Source organism: Coenobita brevimanus, chromosome 8 (assembly GCF_032717465.1).
Source record: "Coenobita brevimanus isolate Jiangsu-jjx chromosome 8, ASM3271746v2, whole genome shotgun sequence".
Lineage (NCBI taxonomy): Eukaryota > Metazoa > Arthropoda > Malacostraca > Decapoda > Coenobitidae > Coenobita > Coenobita brevimanus.
This window is the reverse complement of record NC_136961.1, coordinates 853,804-876,708: the sequence shown is the minus strand read 5'-3', so window position 1 is coordinate 876,708 and position 22,905 is coordinate 853,804.

The following is a 22,905-nucleotide window of genomic DNA, read 5'->3' as shown; positions in this document are numbered from 1 at the left end:
GAAGAAGAAGAGGAAAAGAAGAAGACGACGAAAAAGAAGAGGAAGAAGAGGCAGGGCAAGAGGCCAAAGAAGACCCGAGTGGTCATCTCGGGTCATATATTTCCTTACGTTCAAAAACTCTCTCTTAAGGAAAATAAAATCGTCAGAAGCAACAAATACTAAATAAAATAAATACAACTACACGACCCGAAAAGAAAGCATTACCATATATACAAAAAGGATTGGTAAAAATAAATAATCCACAGGTATGAAAATAAAACAGAAAAAAGGCAGGTAATAATGGCAGGTGAATTTGCCACACCAGGTGACACCCACCCACCCACAGACAGACAGACAGACACACCCACACCCACACACACACACACACACACACACACATCATCGCTCCTGCACTACTCATATATGTGGTTAATCACGCAGCCGAAACTCTAAACAAACAAAATTATACGAATAATATTTACAATAACATCAAATATTCACATCATCATCATCATCCAATCCTGTGTTGCCCCATGAGGAGCGTAGAAGCCCGGGGCTAGGCAAGTTGGTCCTGACATTTAAGATGAGAGTGACCAGCCTCACTCATCCCTGAGTGGCATTACATGAACAATAAACCCCAACCATCCCTTGGATATAAACCTTCACCGGTTCAATCCGATTGGAGCTCAATAATTGCCCACTAAACCACCAGGTGTCCTAATTTGGTTATATGGTTACCACCCAGCGTAGTAAATGGTTTCCTGGTGTACAGGAAACCATTTGGCTTGTCACTCAGTGTAGTCACATAATAAAAAACAAAAAAATCACCAACTCGAAATTCCACCGTTATCTCGGACGCTTCTTGGAGGCTTCGTAATATCCCTTCCTCGGCGATTTATTTTTCCTGCTACACCTTAATATCCTCTAATATGGTGTTAATACAAACTACGACCTGTATTAAAAAATATAAATAACGTCACAGAGGACAGCAAGGTGTAATATGCAAAATAAATGGTTCAGGAAAAGATGCTAAGAATCCTTCCATTTCAACGAGATAACGGCTTAATTTTCAACCCCGACTTGGGAGGCTTCGTAACACCTCTTCCTCAGCGATTTATTGTGCACATTACACCTTAATATTCTATTGTGTGTTACTGAGGCAACTGTGCCGAGATTTAAATTTAAGCCGTACTCTCTCATATAGGAGATTTCGTAACATTTCTTTCTCTGCGAACTATTTTCCACACTCAACCTTAACATCCACGTGTGTGCGATTGATGCAAACTATGGCGGTATTAGCAAAGTATAAATATCATACAAGCCAACAGAAAGGCCTAATTGGAAAATGAATCGCTAAGGAAAAAGTGCTGCCAAGCCCACCATTCCAGCGATATTACGGATTAATTTTCAACTAACTTTGATCGTTCCGTAACACTTCTTCTTCAGCGATTTATTTTGCACCATACACCTTAATATTCTCTTCTATGTTCCTCTGACTTGCAATTGTGCCGACATCAAAACTTCAGCCGTAATATCTCGTATAGGAATTGGAGGTTCCGTATCGTGTCTTCCTCGGCGATTACTTGCCGCATATACCATAAAATCCTCCAGTATGTTATAAATGGAATCTACGTCGATTTTAAAAGTGACAGATTACATGAAAAATCAATATTAATGGGTAATATGCCAAATAAACTGCCGAGGAAGAGGCACTACGAAATCTCCATATTAAGGATATTTTTAAAACTTGGCGCCAAGCCTGAAGCGACAGCCTCTTGCTTTTGTATTAATTTTATGGCTGGTGTGTGTGCTGCATCGCTTATCTCTGGGATATGAGCCTTATTACCAGCATCATAGAGCTGCCTTACACTGGCAGCCACCAGCAGGCTTCGTAGCACCTTTACCTAAGTGATTTATCCCGTACATTACTCATTAACATTCTCCTGTAGGCCATTTGTAGCGTTTTAATACCGACATGGTTTTTGTTGGTAACAAGCAAAATAATATTGAGGTGTAATGTGCAAAATAAATCGCTAAGGAAGAGGAGTTATGAAATATCCAGCCTCGCAGAATATCACCCTTAACCCTCTCAATCCAGTGACAATTTTATTTATTTTTTTTCTGCATACGTCTTGCCCTCCCTCCTCTCTCTCTCTCTCTCTCTCTCTCTCTCTCTCTCTCTCTCTCCAGAACCACCAGCCCTCCTCCTCTCCACACTACTCACATTTTTTGAACTTATACTCTCCCTCGTCTCCTCCTTCTCTTCCATTTTCTCTTTCTTTTCCTCTTCCTATCTCTACTCATTTTTGTTCCTCCTCCTCCTCCTCCTCCTCCTTAGTCTTTCTCTTCTCTTCCGCCTCCTCTTTCTTTCTTACCACTCCTCTTCTTTAACTCTCGTATCTCCTCTCTCTTCCATATTCTCTTTCTTCTCCTACACCCTACACTTCACTCACTTTTCCTCCTATTCTTCCTCCTCCTCCTCCTCCTCCCTTCCACTCTCTCTCCATCCCAACGCAATCTCTCTCCAGTTCATCTCGTACGAAAGGAAAAGAAATGGTTCGCTGGGTGATGATGATGATGATGATGATGATGATGGTGATGATGTTATGATGATGATGATGATGATAGTGATGATGATGATGGTGATGATGATGATGATGATGATGATGATGATGATGGTGATATACAGTCATATAGGCAGCATAAACACTACACACACACACACACACACACACACACACTCATATATATAGTCATTTAGGCAGCATAAACACTACACACACACACACACACACACACATATATACAGTCATATAGGCAGCATAAACACTACACACACACACACACACACTCATATATACAGTCACATAGGCAGCATAAACTCTACACACACACACACACACACACACTCATATATACAGTCTTATAGGCAGCATAAACACTACACACACACACACACACACTCATATATACAGTCACATAGGCAGCATAAACACTACACACACACACACACACACACACACACACACACACACACTCATATATACAGTCATATAGGCAGCATAAATACACACACACACACACACACACACATATATACTGTCATATAGGAAGCATAAACACCACACACACACACACACACACACACACACACGGCATCGTCGGAGGAAGACGTCCATTACCGGCGCTCCATACCAGCTCAACACGGCCAGAGGCATTACCTAAATAAGTATCTTTGAATGAGTCAAGCTCTGTACCAGGTTAGACTAAATGATTTTTCATTATTAAAAGGAAAAGAAATAAGTTTAAATAAGACTGATTCAAACAACAAAGAACCACGATGCGTTGAGTCAGCTGGGTTTGTTTATACTACAACAACATGCGGAAAGTGTAAGTACATACTCTTCATTTAGTATTACAAAATGGATACATACTTCAGTAAAACAAATTTGGAAAAGAAAAGGGATAAAAGTAAAAAGCAAAATGATGATTTCTACCAAGAACTGGTTGAAGTGGAGACTCACAATAGACTGGTTGAACGTGTACACAAACTAGAAATGGCTTTCAAAAATGAAATTGATGAAATAAAGAAGCAAATGCACTTGCAAAAGGAAGAGATAGAAAAACTGGGAAGGGAGGCCAATAAGAAAGACACAACCATCAGTGAACTAACAGTGGAATTGAATACCCTTAGGAAGAAAGTGAGTGAAATGGGAAGTACAGTAGTTAATCACGAGAGTGTTATGGAAGAGTTAAAAAATGACACAGAGACAATTAGACAAGCAAGCAGTCTTATGGACCAGAGCAGTGATATTGAGGAGAAGATAACACAGGTGAATGAAGCTGTGCAAAGCTACAAAAATGATGTAGAAACCACGTATGCTGAAATGGTGAAAGTAAAGAAAGACTTAGAAACAAGGGTGGAGGAAAAAAAGCATTAAAAAGGAAGTGAAAAGAATAATCAAAAACAATCCAAAGTTAGTCAGAGATCCAGTAGAAATAAATAAATCAATAGTAATCACTGGTATAGAAGAGGAAGAAATTAAAAACAAAATCACTAGAGACAAAAAGGAGATGGCAAATGTAATGAGCTTACTGAAAGAAGTATCAGAGGAAATCTGTAGTAAAGACAGAGGAACACAAAAGGTTAGGGAAATACGAGAAAAGCAAGACAAGACCTCTAAAGGTGACTTTCCAGAGTGTAAACACTGTGGAAGAGATATTAAAAAATGCAAAGAATCTTATGGAAAAAGAGGAGTTCAAAAATGTATGGATAAAAAGATGCCTAACACAAGAGGAACTGGAATTACTGAAAGAGAAAAGGGAGGAAGCAAAAACAAAAAATGAGGGAAGATCAGAAGAGGACAAGAAGAAATTTTTTTTACAAAGTAATAGGATTGCAGGTACGAAAGTGGTACACAAACAGGATGGAAGAAAAAGGAGGAAGTTAGTAGAACCATGTCATGACAAGTATATAAACAAGATGATAAAGTTGATGTACTCAAATGTGGATGGAATGGTATCTAAATTACTAGAGATGAATGATTATGTCAGAGAAAATGAACCACAAATAATATGCCTAACTGAGACAAAATTAACACCAAGGATATCCAATGACATACTAAACTTAGAGGAATACAATATATGGAGAAGAGGCAGAAATTTTAAAAAAGGAGGAGGAATTATAATATTAACTAAGAAAAATCTAAAAGTCAAGGAAATAAACCTAGATATACCATCACAAGTAGAACTGATTGCAGTAGAGATCGACACATCTGAAGGTAAAGTAATTGTAGCCAATTTGTATATGCCACCCAGATCAAACACATGGGAAAGAGACGAATATGAGGACCTGGCAGAGAGTACAATTCAGAGTATAAGATCCTTGCTACATAAAATGGAAGAGAAATCGGAAAGAATTATACTAACTGGGGATTTCAATACAAATATAAATTGGAATACTCTAGATATAAATAGCCAAGAAAGCTGTTGGGACCAAAAGCTCCTGGATCTCGTACAAGAGTTTTTCTTAACGCAACATGTGAGGGAAACCACTACAAAAAGAGGACTTGATGTACCTTCAGTGCTAGATCTAATATTTACTAGGCAAGAAAATGACATTGACAGTTTAATATATCACCCTCCACTTGGCAAAAGCGATCATGCAGTACTAAATTATAACTTCAGGATAGCATATGACATAGTAAACAGCAATGACAGTCACAAAAAGAGACTAAACTATAAAAAGGGAAATTATCAAGCCCTAAAGAAGTATTTCTTAGAAGTTGATTGGGAAAATGAGCTTAGAGGACAAGATTTAAATTCTCTATATAAAAAATTTTGTGAATTTTATGAAATAAGAGTCCAGAAGTACATCCCACAGCACAAAGAAGCAGATATGAAAATAAAGAAATGGTTCAATACAGAATGTAAAAAATCAAAAGAAAGAAGAGATTTGTTGTGGAATAGATACAGAAGACACAATAGTGAAAGGGCGTATAATAATTACAAACAGGCAAGAAACGACTATACAAGAATAAGGAGGGAAGCCCAAAAACAGTTTGAGGAGGATATAATAAATAAAAGTAGTGATCAACCAAAGCTGTTTTACAGCTATATCAGAAGCAAAACCAAAGTAAAAGATATAATACAATCCATTACGGACGAGGGAATCACTTATACACATGAGAAAGATATTTGTGAAGCACTAAATAAGAATTTCCAATTAGTTTTTACAGAAGAAAAAATCTTTGAGAGGGAATATGTGGAACACGCATGTCCACACATACTACCAGATATACAAATAGCAGAAAAAGTAATACAGGAGGAGTTAAGTAGATTAGACAGAGGAAAAGCAAGTGGTCCTGATGAAATTTCATGTTGGGTGTTACGAGAATGTGCAAAGGAGTTAAGTAAACCATTATTTTAAATTTTCAAGAAATCCTTGAGTCAAGGGAAACTACCTGATATTTGGAAAAAAGCAAATATAGTCCCCTTATTCAAGAAAGGAAATAGACAAAATCCTCTCAACTACCGACCAGTATCACTGACCAGTGTTGTAAGCAAGGTATTAGAAAAACTTATAAGAAAAGCTTGGGTTAATCATCTAGAAGAACACAGTATGATAACAGAACGACAGTTTGGTTTCAGAAAAGGAAAATCATGTGTTACTAATCTGTTGAGCTACTATGACAGAGTAACAAACACAATACAGGAAAGGGAAGGATGGGTGGACAGTATCTATTTAGATTTCAAGAAAGCTTTTGACACAGTACCACACCAAAGACTTTTATGGAAGCTGTACCATCAAGGCGGAATTCGAGGCAAACTGTTTTGTTGGATGCAAGACTTTCTCATAAAAAGAGAAATGAGGACAGTACTAAGAGGAAACTACTCATCATGGAAAGAAGTGACTAGTGGAGTACCACAGGGTTCGGTGCTGGCACCAATCATGTTTCTAGTGTACATAAATGATATAAACAGTAACACTGGAAATGAGAGCTATCTGAATATGTTTGCAGATGATGCAAAAAATACAAAGGAGAATTACTAGCACAGACTCTTGTAGGGAGCTACAAGAAGAATTAAATAAACTTCATGAATGGAGTAGTACATGGCAAATGGAATTCAATGTGGACAAGTGTCATGTAATCAAGTTTGGTAAAAGTGGAAAAAGACCTGATTGGGATTATAAGTTAGGAAATAAAACCCTATACACATCAGAAAGAGAGAAAGACCTAGGTGTGATTATCAATAACAGACTATCTCCGGCTGACCACATCAGCGAGAAGGTACGGAACATGTATACACTGCTTGCAAATATGAGAATAGCATTCACATACATAAATGAAGACATGCTAAGAAGGATAATAACATCATTCATTAGACCAACCCTGGAATATGCATCAATAGTCTGGAGTCCTCATCTCAAAAAGCATATAGACAAGATTGAAAAAGTTCAAAGGGCCGCTACAAGATGGATACCAAGCTTAAGGGACCTAAGCTACGAAGAAAGACTAAATAAACTGAATCTACCAACACTACAGGAGAGAAGGAAAAGAGGTGACATGATAATGCTATATAAATGCACATCAGGAAAGGAGAAAATAGACATAAATGATTACTTAACAAATGGAGAAGCATCAGCAAGAGGACACTGCAAAAAACTGCATAAGCAGAGAGGTGATAAAGACGTAAGGAAATTCAGTTTCCCAAACAGAGCAATTGATCAATGGAATGCACTACCGAATGAAATAGTGTGTGCCAAAACAATTCACAAATTTAAGGATATGTATGATAAATATGGTCTAAAACACGGGACAATACGAGCTTGACTCATTCCTGTAGATACAATTAGGTAAGAACAATTAGGTAAGAACACACACACACACTCATATATACAGTCATATAGGCAGCATAAACACTACACACACACACACACACACACTCATATATACAGTCACATAGGCAGCATAAACACTACACACACACACACACACACACACACACACACACACTCATATATACAGTCACACAGGCAGCATAAACACGTCAAAAACCTTCCAACAATACCGTCAATAACGTCACATATTTACACTGAACATAAAACAACAAAATCTATCGTTCTATCTATCTATAGCCCCACGCCCTAATCACGCAAAGGGTGGCCGCAGACAAAACGCCTCCAAGTCGCTCTGTCAGCCACCATTTGCCTGCCCTCCCCCCAGCTCACTCCCCCTCCCTCATATACAACAAAATCACCAACTCGAAATTCAACCCTTAGCCCAGACACTTCTTGGAGGCTTCGTAATATCCCTCTCGGCGATTTATTTTTCCTGCTACACCTTAATATCCTCTAATATGGTGTTAATACAAACTACGACCTGTATTAAAAAATATAAATAACGTCACAGAGGACAGCAAGGTGTACTATGCAAAATAAATGACTCCGGAAAAGATGCTAAGAATCCTTCCATTTCAACGAGATAACGGCTTAATTTTCAACCCCGACTTGGCAGGCTTCGTAACACCTCTTCCTCAGCGATTTATTGTGCACATTACACCTTAATATTCTATTATAGGTTACTGAGGCAACTGTGCCGAGATTTAAATTTAAGCCGTACTCTCTCATATAGGAGATTTCGTAACATTTCCTTCTCGGCGAACTATTTTGCACACTCAACCTTAATATCCTCTTGTGTGCGATTGATGCAAACTATGGCGGTTTTAGCAAAGTATAGATATTATACAAGCCAACAGAAAGGCCTAATTGGAAAATGAATCGCTAAGGAAAAAGTGCTGCCAAGCCCACTATTCCAGCGATATTACGGATTAATTTTAAACTGACTTTGATCGTTCCGTAACACTTCTTCTTCAGCGATTTATTTTGCACCATACACCTTAATATTCTCTTCTATGTTCCTCTGACTTGCAATTGTGCCGACATTAAAACTTCAGCCGTAATATCTCGTATAGGAATTGGAGGTTCCGTATCGTGTCTTCCTCGGCGATTACTTGCCGCATATACCATAAAATCCTCCAGTATGTTATAAATGGAATCTACGTCGATTTTAAAAGTGACAGATTACATGAAAAATCAATATTAATGTGTAATATGCCAAATAAACTGCCGAGGAAGAGGCACTACGAAATCTCCATATTAAGGATATTTTTAAAACTTGGCGCCAAGCCTGAAGCGACAGCCTCTTGCTTTTGTATTAATTTTATGGCTGGTGTGTGTGCTGCATCGCTTATCTCTGGGATATGAGCCTTATTACCAGCATCATAGAGCTGCCTTACACTGGCAGCCACCAGCAGGCTTCGTAGCACCTTTACCTAAGTGATTTATCCCGTACATTACTCATTAACATTCTCCTGTAGGCCATTTGTAGCGTTTTAATACCGACATGGTTTTTGTTGGTAACAAGCAAAATAATATTGAGGTGTAATGTGCAAAATAAATCGCTAAGGAAGAGGAGTTATGAAATATCCAGCGTCTCAGAATTTGACCCTTAACCGTCTCGATCAGGTGACATAATTTATTCTTTTGAGTGGAAAATAAATCGGCGGGATGAAAGGGTTAAGGGATTATAGTAGCGCGTACTGTACAAGGCATTTTCCTCACGTTTTAATTTCAAATCCCGCGCGTGTTTTCTGCTTGGCTTTGGAGATTTCGTTTAATCTTCGTCAATTTATCGTGCACGTTGGACCTTAATATCCTCCTTTACATTATCAACGGCAGCTATGTTGATAATGGAAAGATATGAATAACGTACAAGAGACTATTAAGGTGTGATAGGCTAAACAAACCGCCAAAGAAGACATGCTACGAAGTCTCCAATGCCGGCGAGAATACGACTCCTCTTGTTGCGTATCAGCGTACCGTATCATCGTTGCGAATTTGCGTAGCGTATCATCGTTGCGTATTTGCCTACCGTACTATTGTTGCGTATTTGCGTACCGTATCATCGTTGCGTATTTGCGTAGCGTATCATCGTTGCGTATTTGCGAACCGTATCACCGTTGCGTATTTGCGTACCGTATCATCGTTCCGTATTTGCGTACCGTATCATCGTTGCGTATTTGCGTACCGTATCATCGTTCCGTATTTGCGTACCGTATCATCGTTGGGTATTTGCGTACCGTATCATCGTTGCGTATTTGCGTACCGTATCATCGTTGCGTATCAGCCAGCGGTACAATACGGTACAACAGTGTCCTCAATCGGGTCATCACTGCCCCGTATCATCACTGCAGATCCGTATCACAACACAGCACACGGCATTACCACTGAACCCCAGTGTTTTGTCTGAGTGCAGCAGTGAATGGAGACTGCACGAGAGCAGTGGCGTATATAGGTTCGTGGAAAGGGGGGGGCCACAGGGGTGAATCCAGAATTTTAAGGGGGGCGCGAGCGAAGCGAGCCTCTACAGCTGGTGGGTCTGGGGGGCGGTGTAAGCCGCCTCAGGAAATTTTTTGGAAATCAAGCCCTGTTAGGGGCATTCTGAGGCCTCAGGAGGGATACATTGCACTTATTTGATATTCACTGGCAAAACAATATAAAGAAGTTTAAGTATCTTGGCTGAAACAAAAATGAGCTGTTTGAAAAATATTTAAATAGGGAATTCTACAGTACTCGGTATGTATAAAAAAAAAAAAAAACTGGTAGATCATATGCAATTGTTGATTCCTACATTCCTGGAAGCTGCAATGTTCATTTGTATATGAAACATTTAAAAAATTAAACTAAAACTCGCATTAATGACTTAGAGAGAGAGTACTGTATATGAAACATTGAGCAAATTAAACTATAACTCGCATGAATGAAGTTGAGAGAGAGAGAGAGAGAGAGAGAGAGAGAGAGAGAGAGAGAGAGAGAGAGAGCTTACTAAAGTCGTGTGAAAGTTAATCATTTGAAATCCAGCAGGCTATTTTTACGGCTGAATTGACTGATTACTTGTATATGTATTTACATCTGCAGATATGTAGGCCTACTGGGACAAAAGGGGGGGGGCATGGCCGAGTGCCCCCCCCCCTATATACGCCACTGCAGCAGAGAATGGAGAAGGAAAGACTGACTACGAGGGTGTGTGTAGGTGAAGTGGAGGCAGGGAGAGGGAGGGGCAGACCGAGGATGAGGTGGAGGGATGGAGATGGGAGGTATATGAGGGAGGGGGGAGTGAGTTGGGGGGAGGGCAGTCAAAGGATGGATGACAGAGCGATTTGGAGGCGTTTTGTCTGTTTCCACCTTTTGCGGGATTAGGGCGTCGGGCAATAGATAGATAGATAGAATAGATATCACTGAGTTCATATGTGCAGTCAGCAGCGGCCTCGTCCATTGGTATTATCATAGAGTCAAAGGCAAGGATAGGCACCACGTTGGCGGGTTTAGGGCGTCGGGCAATAGATAGATAGATAAATAGAATAGATAGATAGATAGATAGCAACGAGTTCATGTCAAAGGCAAGGATAGGCACCACGTTGGCGGGTTTACGGCGTCGGGCAATAGATAGATAGATAGAATAGATAGATAGATAGATAGCAACGACTTCATGTCAAAGGCAAGGATAGGCAGCACGTTGGCGGGTCACAACTGTACACAAGTAGGCAGGGGTAGGGTGCATCGTGTGTTGGCTGACGTACATTGCCAGCATGGGAGTGCATTGTACAAAAACAGTGAACACAAAAGATAAGGAACAAAATCACACTCACACTTAATAATCTGGGCAGCCTTAGCAGCGTGTGTTGGCTGACGTACATTGCCAGCATGGGAGTGCAATGTACAAAAACAGTGAACACAAAAGATAAGGAACAAAATCACACTCACACTTAATAATCTGGGCAGCCTTAGCAGCGTGTGTTGGCTGACGTACATTGCCAAGCATGGGAGTGCAATGTACAAAAACAGTGAACACAAAAGATAAGGAACAAAATCACACTCACACTTAATAATCTGGGCAGCCTTAGCAGCGTGTGTTGGCTGACGTACATTGCCAGCATGGGAGTGCAATGTACAAAAACAGTGAACACAAAAGATAAGGAACAAAATCACACTCACACTTAATAATCTGGGCAGCCTTAGCAGCGTGTGTTGGCTGACGTACATTGCCAGCATGGGAGTGCAATGTACAAAAACAGTGAACACAAAAGATAAGGAACAAAATCACACTCACACTTAATAATCTGGGCAGCCTTAGCATTGACCGCTGGCAAGGTGGTCATGTTAGCGCTTTGGATATTTCCTGCACTGGATGACCCCTGACCCCTGACCTGGCGGTGTAGGTCATGCGGGTACGAGGCACACTTTCCTTCTCTCTCTCTCTCTCTCTCTCTCTCTCTCTCTCTCTCTCTCTCTCTCCCATGATTATAAGGGAACGAGATGGAGAAAAAGTGTGAAGGAAAAAGAGAGGGAGGGGCAGGAGGGAGAAGAAGAAAGGTAGAGTGGTAGGAAAAAAGGGAGAGGAGGGGAAGGCAGTGGTGGAGGGAAAACAGGAGGGGAACAGTGAGAGTGAGAGAGAGAGACAGACAGACAGAGACAGACAGACAGACAGACAAACAGAAACTCCTCTCTCATATACCTTTCCACTCCATCCCTCCATCTCAACCTCGGCCTCCCCCTCCCTCTCCACCCTCCACCTCACTCACATACTCTCCTCGTTAGTCTCTCGCTCTCCATAGACGAAAAGAAAAATACAAGGAAACGGCGAAAAAGAAAGAAATCAGACGAAAATACTGCCTTTGTTGTGTCACTATTAATACCGAATTTTTGTTTGTTTTATGTAAGAAAGAAGGAACCCAAGGCCTAGAGCCCGCAAACTGTTCCCTCCAAGAAAAAAACAAAAACAATACAAATGAGAGCCAAATTCAAGATCCGTTCATTTCGAGATGTCTGGACACACTGCGTTGGAAAGACTGGAGATCATAGGAAGTAGGAAATGCACACAAAGGGAGACAGTTCCAGAGTTGACCTGTCACCACGAGGGTGACGATATCACGTGAACAAAGAAAAGTATGAAAATAAAAGGAAAATAAGACAGGAAAAGGAAAATTTGAAAGACTGAGAGAAGAAAGGGAGGAGGAGGAGCAGGAGCAGAAGCAGGAGGAGCAGCAGGAGCAGGAGCAGGAGCAGCGGGAGCAGGAGGAGGAGGAGGAGCAGGAGCAGCAAGAGCAGGAGCAGGAGAAGGAGCAGGAGCAGGAGAAGGAGCAGCAGGAGCAGGAGCAGCAGCAGCAGCAGCAGGAGCAGGAGGAAGGGAAGTACAGTAGTAAGCAGAAGAAGCAGTAGACGTTAAAGAAGTAAAAGTAGAAGGCATAAAAGAAGCAGAAGTAGACACAGATGCAGTAGAAGTAGATGTAGGAGTAGTAGAAGTAGAAAGAGAAGCAGTAGAAGTAGATGTAGGAGTAGTAGAAGTAGAAGCAGTAGAAGTAGATGTAGGAGTAGTAGAAGTAGAAAGAGAAGCAGTAGAAGTAGATGTAGGAGTAGTAGAAGCAGTAGAAGTAGATGCAGGAGTAGTAGAAGTAGAAAGAGAAGCAGTAGAAGTAGATGTAGGAGTAGTAGAAGTAGAAAGAGAAGCAGTAGAAGTAGATGTAGGAGTAGTAGAAGTAGAAGCAGAAGTAGATGCAGGAGTAGTAGAAGTAGAAAGAAGCAGTAGAAGTAGATGTAGAAGTATAAGGAGAAGCAGTAAAAGTAGATGTAGAAGTAGAAGATGAAGTAGATGTAGAAAGAGAAGTAGAAGTAGATGAAGTAAAAGCAGAAGGCACAGAAGTAGAAACAGAAGCAGTAGAAGTAGAGGTAGAAGTAGAAAGAGAAGCAGTAGAAGTAGAAGTAGGAGCAGTAGCAGTAGAAGCAGTAGAAGTAGATGTAGAAGTGGAGGAAGTAAAGTAGCAAGAGAAAGTCAAGAGAAAGGCAGCAGAATTAGACCAAGAAGCCAATGCCATACAAGTGTAATGTCAAGAAGCAAAACATTACAAGTAACAAGAAAAGTACAAGTAGAAAAAGTACAAGTGAAAGCAGGAGAAAAATAGACAAAGAAAAAGTAGTAGAAGCAGAAGTAGAAGTACATAATGTAGAAGCAGAAGTAGAAGCAGTAGAAGTAGAAGTAGCAGATAATGTAGAAGCAGAAGTAGTGGAAGTAGCAGATAATGTAGAAGCAGAAGTAGAAGCAGTAGATGATGTAGAAGCAGAAGCAGTAGAAGTAGAAGCAGATAATGTAGAAGCAGAGGCAGAAGTTGAAGAAGCAGAAGTAGATGATGTAGAAGCAGAAGCAGAAGTGGAAGAAGCAGAAGTAGATGATGTAGAAGCAGTAGAAGCAGATAATGTAGAAGTAGTAGATAATGTAGAAGCAGAAGCAGTGGAAGTAGTAGATAATGTAGAAGCAGAAGTAGAAGCAGAAGCAGAAGTAGATAATGTAGCAGCAGTAGAAGTAGATAATGTAGAAGCAGAAGTACAAGCAGTAGAAGTAGATAATGTAGAAGCAGAAGTACAAGCAGTAGAAGCAGAAGTAGATAATGTAGAAGCAGAAGCAGAAGTAGAAGTAGATAATGTAGAAGCAGAAGTACAAGCAGTAGAAGCAGAAGTAGATAATGTAGATGCAGAAGCAGTAGAAGTAGATAATGTAGAAGCAGAAGCAGTAGAAGTAGATAATGTGGAAGCAGAAGCAGTAGAAGCAGAAGAAGATAATGTAGAAGCAGAAGCAGTAGAAGCAGAAGAAGATAATGTAGAAGCAGAAGCAGTAGATGTAGAAGTAGATAATGTAGAAGCAGAAGCAGTAGAAGTAGATAATGTGGAAGCAGAAGCAGTAGAAGTAGATAATGTGGAAGCAGAAGCAGTAGAAGTAGATAATGTGGAAGCAGAAGCAGTAAAAGTAGAAGTAGATAATGTGGAAGCAGAAGCAGTAGAAGTAGATAATGTGGAAGCAGAAGCAGTAGAAGTAGATAATGTGGAAGCAGAAGCAGTAGAAGTAGATAATGTGGAAGCAGAAGCAGTAGAAGCAGAAGTAGATAATGTGGAAGCAGAAGCAGTAGAAGCAGAAGTAGATAATGTGGAAGCAGAAGCAGTAGAAGCAGAAGTAGATAATGTGGAAGCAGAAGCAGTAGATAATGTGGAAGCAGAAGCAGTAGAAGTAGAAGTAGATAATGTAGAAGCAGAAGCAGTAGAAGTAGATAATGTGGAAGCAGAAGCAGTAGAAGCAGAAGAAGATAATGTAGAAGCAGAAGCAGTAGAAGCAGAAGTAGATAATGTAGAAGCAGAAGCAGTAGATGTAGAAGTAGATAATGTAGAAGCAGAAGCAGTAGAAGCAGAAGTAGATAATGTAGAAGCAGAAGCAGTAGAAGCAGAAGTAGATAATGTAGAAGCAGAAGCAGAAGTTGAAGAAGCAGAAGCAGAAGAAGCAGAAATAAAAGCTAAGGTTGAAGCAGGAGTAGATATTGACGTAGACGTAATAGATGTTAAAGAAGCAGAGGCAGACAAATTAGTAGTGCAATAATAAGTACAAGATCTATCTATCTATCTATCTATTGCCAGACCCCTTAATCCCGTAAGGGGTGGCCACAAACAAATCGCCTCCATGTCACCCTGTCCCCCACCATTTCACTGCCCTGCTCCCAGCTCACACCCCCTCTCTCATATACCACTCCACCCCATCCCTCCATCTCATCCTTGGCCTCCCCCTCCCTCTCCCCCCCTCCACCTCACTCACACTCTCCTCGTCAGTCTCTCACTCTCCATCCTCTCCACATGGCCAAACCACCTCAGTGTGTTTCTCCTAACGCTTCCTATCACATCCACATCCACACCACAACGCTCCTTCACACTCTCCTCGTCAGTCTCTCACTCTCCATCCTCTCCACATGGCCAAACCACCTCAGTGTGTTTCTCCTAACGCTTCCTATCACATCCACATCCACACCACAACGCTCCTTCAGTATAACAAGAGTGTAGACGTTGGAGTAAGGAGGAGGAGGAGGAGGAGGAAAGATACGAAAAGAAAGATGAAGGGAGAAAGAAGGAGGAGGAGGAGGAGGAAAGAAACGAAAAGAAAGATGAAGGGAGAAAGAAGGAGGAGGAGGAAAGAAACGAAAAGAAGAGGAAGGGAGAGAGAAATAATCAGAACTAAAAAAGAAGAAAGGAGAAAAAAAAAGAAGAAAAAGAAAGGAGAAGAGTGAAGTGAGAAAGTAGACAGACGAAGAAAAGAAAGAAGAAAGAAAGTAAGAAAGAAGAAAGTAAGAAAGAAGAAAGTAAGAAAGAAGAAAGTAAGAAAGAAGAAAGTAAGAAGAAAGTAAGAAAGAAGAAAGTAAGAAAGAAGAAAGTAAGAAAGTAAGAAAGAAGAAAGTAAAAAAGAAGTAAGAAAGTAAGAAAGAAGAAAGTAAGAAAGAAGAAAGTAAGAAAGAAAAAGTAAGAAAGAAGAAAGTAAGAAAGAAGAAAGTAAGAAAGTAAGAAAGAAGAAAGTAAGAAAGAAGAAAGAAAGAAAAAGTAAGAAAGAAGAAAGTAAGAAAGAAGAAAGTAAGAAAGAAAAAGTAAGAAAGAAGAAAGAAAGAAAGAAAAAGTAAGAAAGAAGAAAGTAAGAAAGAAAAAGTAAGAAAGAAGAAAGAAAGAAAGAAAAAGTAAGAAAGAAGAAAGTAAGAAAGAAGAAAGTAAGAAAGAAGAAAGAAAGAAAGAAGAAAGTAAGAAAGTAAGAAAGAAGAAAGTAAGAAAGAAAGAAAGAAGAAAGTAAGAAAGAAAAAGTAAGAAAGAAGAAAGTAAGAAAGAAGAAAGTAAGAAAGAAGAAAGTAAGAAAGAAGAAAGAAAGTAAGAAAGAAGAACGTAAGAAAGTAAGAAAGAAGAAAGTAAGAAGAAAGTAAGAAAGAAGAAAGTAAGAAAGAAGAAAGTAAGAAAGAAGAAGAAAGGAGAAAAAAGAAGAGGAACAAGGAGGAGGAAGAAGAGGAAAGAGGCAGGAGGAAGAACAACAAGAGGAAGAAGAGGAATGAGGGAGAGGAGGAAGAGGAATAGGAAGAAATAGAAGAGGAAGAGGAAGATGGGGAAGAGGAAAAGGAATAGGAAGATGGGGAAGAGGAAGAGGAAGAAGGGAAAAGGAATAAGAAAGGGAAGAGGAAGAGGAGGAAAAAAAGAGGAAGGGGGAAAGAAGAAGAGGAAGAGGGGGAAGAAAAAGAGGAAGAGACTGGGGGAAGAAGAGGAACTAGAGAAAGGAGAAGAGGAAAAGGAGGAAGAGGAAGAACAAGAGATGAGGAAGAGGAAGAGGAAAAGAGAAAAAGAGGTAGAGGAAGAGGAAGAAGATGAAGAGGAAAATGGAAGAAGGGGAAGAAAAGGAAGAGGAAGAAAAGAAGGGAAGAAAGGGAAGATGAAGAAAAGATATAAGGAAGAGGAGGAAGAGGAAGAATATAGAGAAAAAAGAGAAGAAGAGAAGGAAGACGAGGAAGAGAGGAGGAGGAAGAAGTGGAAGAAGAAGTAGAGGAAGAAGAAAAGGAAGAGGTAGAGGAGGAAGAGAAGAAGTAGAGGAAGAAGAAAAGGAAGAGGTAGAGGAGGAAGAGAAGAAGTAGAGGAAGAAGAAAAGGAAGAGGTAGAGGAGGAAGAGGGATGAGGAAGATGAGGATGGAGAGGAAGATGAGGATGGAGAGGAAGAGGAGAAGGAAAAAGGGAGAAGGAGGAGGATGGAGAGGAAGAAGAGAAAAAAGAGGAGGAGGAAGACGAGGGAGAAGAGGAGGAGGAGGAGGAGGAGGAAGAGAGGGAGGGAGAGGGGGAGAAGGCTATGAAGGAGGAAGAGGAGGATGGAGGGAGGAAACTGAAAGGAAGAAGGGGGTAGAGGAGAAAGAGAAAGAAACAGATAAGTAGAGGATCTGGAAGAGAGAGAGGAAGAGATAATGCCGATGGAGAAGGAGGAGGAGGAAGAGGAATACCATGGAGGGAAGAGGAGGGTGTGTGAGCCGCGTGCCTGGCCTGCCATCACATCACCAGCCTACCCACACACTGACTACACAACATAATATCCACCTGATTATCTCTAAGTCATCAGGTTTAGAATGTGACCTGCACGACACAAGCCAGCTGGTAGGTAAGCGTTAACTACTGTAACTGAAGCTGTAATTAACTATACAACAATAACAACACCTTCCCTACTCCATATAACATCCAAATAAACACATCTAGAAAGCAATCAGTTTAAATCGGAAAGAAAATAACTGTAAGAGGTAATTATCAAAATGCATGCTCCCACAAACTGGAGGACGAAGATCCAAATGGCTGACCTTGCCGGTGGCGTCAGTGTGGCCGGGCAGTGCACCTCGCGTCTTGTAGCACCTCAGCCTGGCCTCCTGTCTCCCCCACACCTTGACACCCACACCAGCGCCATACCACCAGCGTCCACAGCCACTCGTGTCCTCGAAGATCACGCTGAGACCAAATCACACGCAAAAATAAAGACGACTTCCTTATACGATGCTTCTTTGGGAAAAGAGACGGTGGCAAGTGTGTGGCAGCAGGGCAGGTGGCAGCTGCTGGGCAGGGCAGGTGTGCCAACCGTGCTGTATCAACGCGTCACTAACCCACCTGCCACACACCACTTGCTACGTAATCCATCAGCATCAAACACAACCACACAGGGTACTAGCTAATCTGTCAGCATCTCGGGCTTGATATAAAGTGCTTCTAAGAGTTTCGCATGCCTAGACAACTAATCGTAGGAAATAAAATGAGATAATATTACCTCTGGATCTGTGAGTGCATCTGAAGTATTGGTACACCTGATGCTGCACACATGCACGACGCACCACCTCACCTGAAGTTGCCACCGACCCGATTTAAAGCACCACTAATTACAATATATGAGCCACTTTGCACCGCTCAGTTATGTATAGTTTTTAGTTATATTTAATTATGACAAAATAAGTTTGTTACGAAAAAGTGATAAGGATTACTAAAATGCAATATATGATCACACTAAGCAACCGCACTTGTTCACACACGGCTTATGGAAGAATAGGGGGGAGGGGGGCATTGGTTGGGGGGAGAGGAACGGGAGGGGGGGGCTGTTGTAGGGGAGAGAGGAGGGGAATGTCATCGTCTGTTTCAAAATTCATAACAAAAGACGTGCACAGTTTGTGTTGTGAGGAGTGATAACAACAGCCTCAGGGCAATGTGATGGAAAATATGAACCAAGAGGAAGGCCAGCTGCAGAGATGAACGATAAGTATCCAGAGGTGAACGTTGGGTACGATGAAGAACGTGTATTTTTCATCCAGTGTTTTATTTCATTTTGATTCGCGCTTGATAAACCTAATATTGGAAATAATGTTAAAGCCTTACACCAGTTTAACAAGATGCTAATGCGTTTGTGATACACCGATTAATATGAAAGAGAGAGAGAGAGAAGGAAGGAGGGATGTCGGAGAGATGGTGCCTTTCTGACATCGCAGCAGTACACCCACATTTCATCTCCTGTTATGATATTTTTCACAAAGTTTTCACCTGCATTCGAACAATCAAGCAGCTCCTGACTGTCCGTGACGCAGTTCTCGTTTTGCTCATCTGTCAGCAGACAAGGCACAAATTTTGCACCAACATTACGCATCTTCAGGTTTTTCTTTTTATTTTTATTAAAATCATATGGCACCAACTTTTACAGGTGTCTACTTCTTCGGAAACTTCACACACGCACTTTTACAGGTGTCTACTTCTTCGGAAACATCACAGACAGTCAGGTGACGGATCACAGCACGCACATTCTCTAGGCGATTGTCGTCTCTTGATGTGGAGTGTCGTCCAGATTAGGGATCGTATGTGGTGGATGTTCCTGATTTGCATCGCTAGAGTCACTTGTGACATTGCATATGGCTCAAACAATTCTCCCCATAAGTCTGCTGCAACATCTGAAAAGTCTCTAAAAGTTTTGCCCATATCGGAAACAGATTTCACACCAACACGTTGTTCTTCAAGGCCCTTCGGTGTTCACCTTGCAACAAATGGCCAATTGCACTAAACACACATTCACTCAGGTACGTCCATCTCGATAAGTGATATGGTGTGGTGCGGCAAGTGTTAGACTAAAGTTCAAAGTTGCCGCCACATTGCACTCCCATTACAGTCACGCTACGCCGGCTGGGTGATGCACTATTTAAAAAGTTTGATCTCTTTTTGGACACGCCTTGTATTCAAGCACTTCACTACAATTTTCTCCCACTTTCTATCTATTGCTAGACGCCTCAGTCCCGTTAGAGGTGGCCACAAACAAGTCGCCTCCATGTCGTCCTGTCCCCCGCCATTTCACTGCCTTACTCCCAGCACACACTCTCATTCTCATATACCTCTGCACTCCATCCCTCCACCTCATCCTTGGCCTCCCTCTCCCTTTCCCCCCTCCACCTCACTCACACACACTCTCCTCGTTAGTCTCTCGCTAATAATTGATGGTTTAAATGTCATATTCTGGTCCAGTCCCATACGATGACAACCTGTTTTTTTTTTTTTTCTATAATGTCTTCATAATTAAATTTCTTGCCCACTCCCATCCGGTGAAACCAATAAATATATGACTAGTAACCAAGGAGACTCATTTTCACCCAGTTTTGTCAAATAATAACCCTTTCTTTGTATGATACACCTATTAATTCTACTTCTTGCCCAGTTCCGTCACATGAAAACAATATATGCAAATAGTAACCAAGGAGACTTATTATAATCCAGCTCCATCAGACAAAAACAGTAGATATTTGAATAGTAACCAAGGAGACTCATGATACAGGGGATAACACTGCTTTTTTCATATTATTCTTCAGTAATTTAACTTTTTGTGGTAGGTGGTGGCGATCATCATCCACTCACTTGATGTAGTGCTGCCTACTTCTTCCTTAGCCTTTATCATTCTTTTTCTGTGCCTGCCATCCTCTCTTCCTATTTCTCCCATCTTTCCTGTCACTTCTTATTGCTTTTCTTTCCTTTACAGGTGGCTTTACATTGAGTGACAAGCCAAATGGTTTCCTGTAAGCCAAGAAACCATTTACAACGCTGGGTGGTAACTATATAACCAAACCACATGTGGTCCCTACGTGTCAACAAGTGGGTTGGTGGAGGGTTAGTGCCCCTCCCCGTAAAACAACTAACTCAGAGTCAAGTGGCCACCCCTTACGGGATTATGGCGTCTGGCAATAGATAGATAGATAGATAGAATTTAACTTTTCCCAGTTCTATTGGTTAAAAACAATAGATATGGGAATAGTAACCAAGGAGACTCATAATCATGCAGTTCTATCAGATTATCACAGCAGATATTTGAATAGTAACCAAGGAGACTCATTATTCCAGTAAGTGAAGACAGTATGAGCTTGTGGCCCTCTCAATGGAGCAAAACTGGGGCGGCTGAACCCACTAAACCACCAATAATGTGAAAAACTAGTCACGAAGAAGTGCAGGGGAGTATGACAGTCCCATACCACCGCTCAGAACCCTAACTGGGCCTAAATTAACAGCCTAAACCCACTGCACCACCTGATGTATGCAGAAAAATAGTCACGAAGAAGTGCAGGAAGTATAGGTATAATTGGCAGCCTAAACCCACTAAACCACCAGCCATAAGCAGAAAAATACTAGTCATGAAGAAGTGCAGGGGAATATTAAGTGAACTATTCTCAATAGTTGACAGCCTAAACCCACTAAACCACCTGCCATAGGTAGGAAAATGCTAGTCATGAAGAAGTGCTTGGAGTATAGCCAAAATTGACAGCCTAAATCCACTAGACTACGAGGATTAAGTAGATAAATGCTAGTCATGAAGAAGTGCAGGGAGTATGAAATTGACTGTCTAAACCCACTTAACCACCACCCACAGGTAGATAAATGCTAGTCATGAAGAAGTGCAGGGAGTATGTAATTGACAGCCTAAACCCATTAAACCACCAGCCATAGGTAGATAAATGCTAGTCACGAAGAAGTGCAGGAAGTATAGCCAAAATTGACAGCCTAAACCCACTAGGCCACCAAATATACCTTAAAACTAAATTAATGTTTGATGTATATTTTTCAATTCAAAGGCTAAGTTGTGAGGCAGGCAGGAGTCTCCTTGGTTACTAGTCAAATCTACCCTCCAATCTGACTACACCTGGCCATCAACTAAGCTGGAAGGGGTTACGGTTCTTTGTCTAGTAACCAAGGAGACGCATTCCTACCTCAACTATTTCAGCTCTAGATCCTTTCCATAGCACTTCTTCATGACTAGCAAGGACTGGTGTTCATCTCCTATTAAAAAAAAAAAAAAAAAAAAAAAAGGGCTCTATGTCTCTTCCATAGCACTTCGTGATGTGTTAGGTGGTGACGACTATCATCCACTCGCTTGATGTAGTGCTGCCTGCTTCCTTCACCTTTATCACCCTTTTTCTGTGTGTGCCTTCCTCTCTTCTTATTTTTCACCATCATCCACACACTTGATGTAGTGCTGCCTGCTTCCTTCACCTTTATTATTCTTTTTCTGTGTCTGCCCTCCTCTCTTCTTATTTTTCACCATCATCCACACACTTGATGTAGTGCTGCCTACTTCTTTCGCCTTTATCATGCTTTTTCTGTGTCTGCCCTCCTCTCTTCCTATTTCTTATGCATCCACTCACTTGATGTAGTGCTCCCTACTTCTTCCTTCACCTTTATCATTCATATTCTGTCTTCCCTCGTCTCTTCCTGTTTCTCCCATCTTTCCTGTCACTTTTTATTACTCTTCTTTCCTTTTCAGGTGGCTTTACATTGAGTGACAAGCCTAATGGTTTCCTGTAAGTCAAGTGACCAATTACAACGCTGGGTGGTAACCATATAACCAACCCATACTTGTTCCCTACGTGTCAGCAAGTGGGTTGGCGGAGGGTTAATGCCCCTCACCATAAAACAACTAACTCAAAAACAAACGGCCACCCCGTACAGGATTATGGCAGCTGACTATAGATATATAGATAATGGTAATAGCAGTAGTTGTAGTAGTATAGCCTGTCACACATATGTACTTTCCTCTTTATGGAACAATTCTTTACAAGGAAATCAGTGATGGGTTTACATGTTCTATGCTGATGTAATGCACGAGCGTCATTACCTTCCGATTATTTTTAGATGCCAAGAGGTGGTTAGGTTTACTGCTCATGGAACACTGCTAAGGGATGAGTAATTGGTCAGAGAGAGAGAGAGAGAGAGAGATTTATCAAGACTGTCTTGTCCAGTACGGGACAGTTATGGTACATAACTATAGCCTATACAGTGTATATAGTGACAGAGAGAGAGAGAGAGAGAGAGAGGATTTTAAATCTCGCGGGTCAACTCTTCTATTCTCAACCTCTGTGTTTTATTTAAGTTCTCTTATATCGATTAGTTTTTTAACATTTCCGTATAGATATTGATGTATAGAAACGTACTCTTGAAAAAATTAGGCAAGAAATAAGTATGAGAACTATATTACCAAAATGTAATGA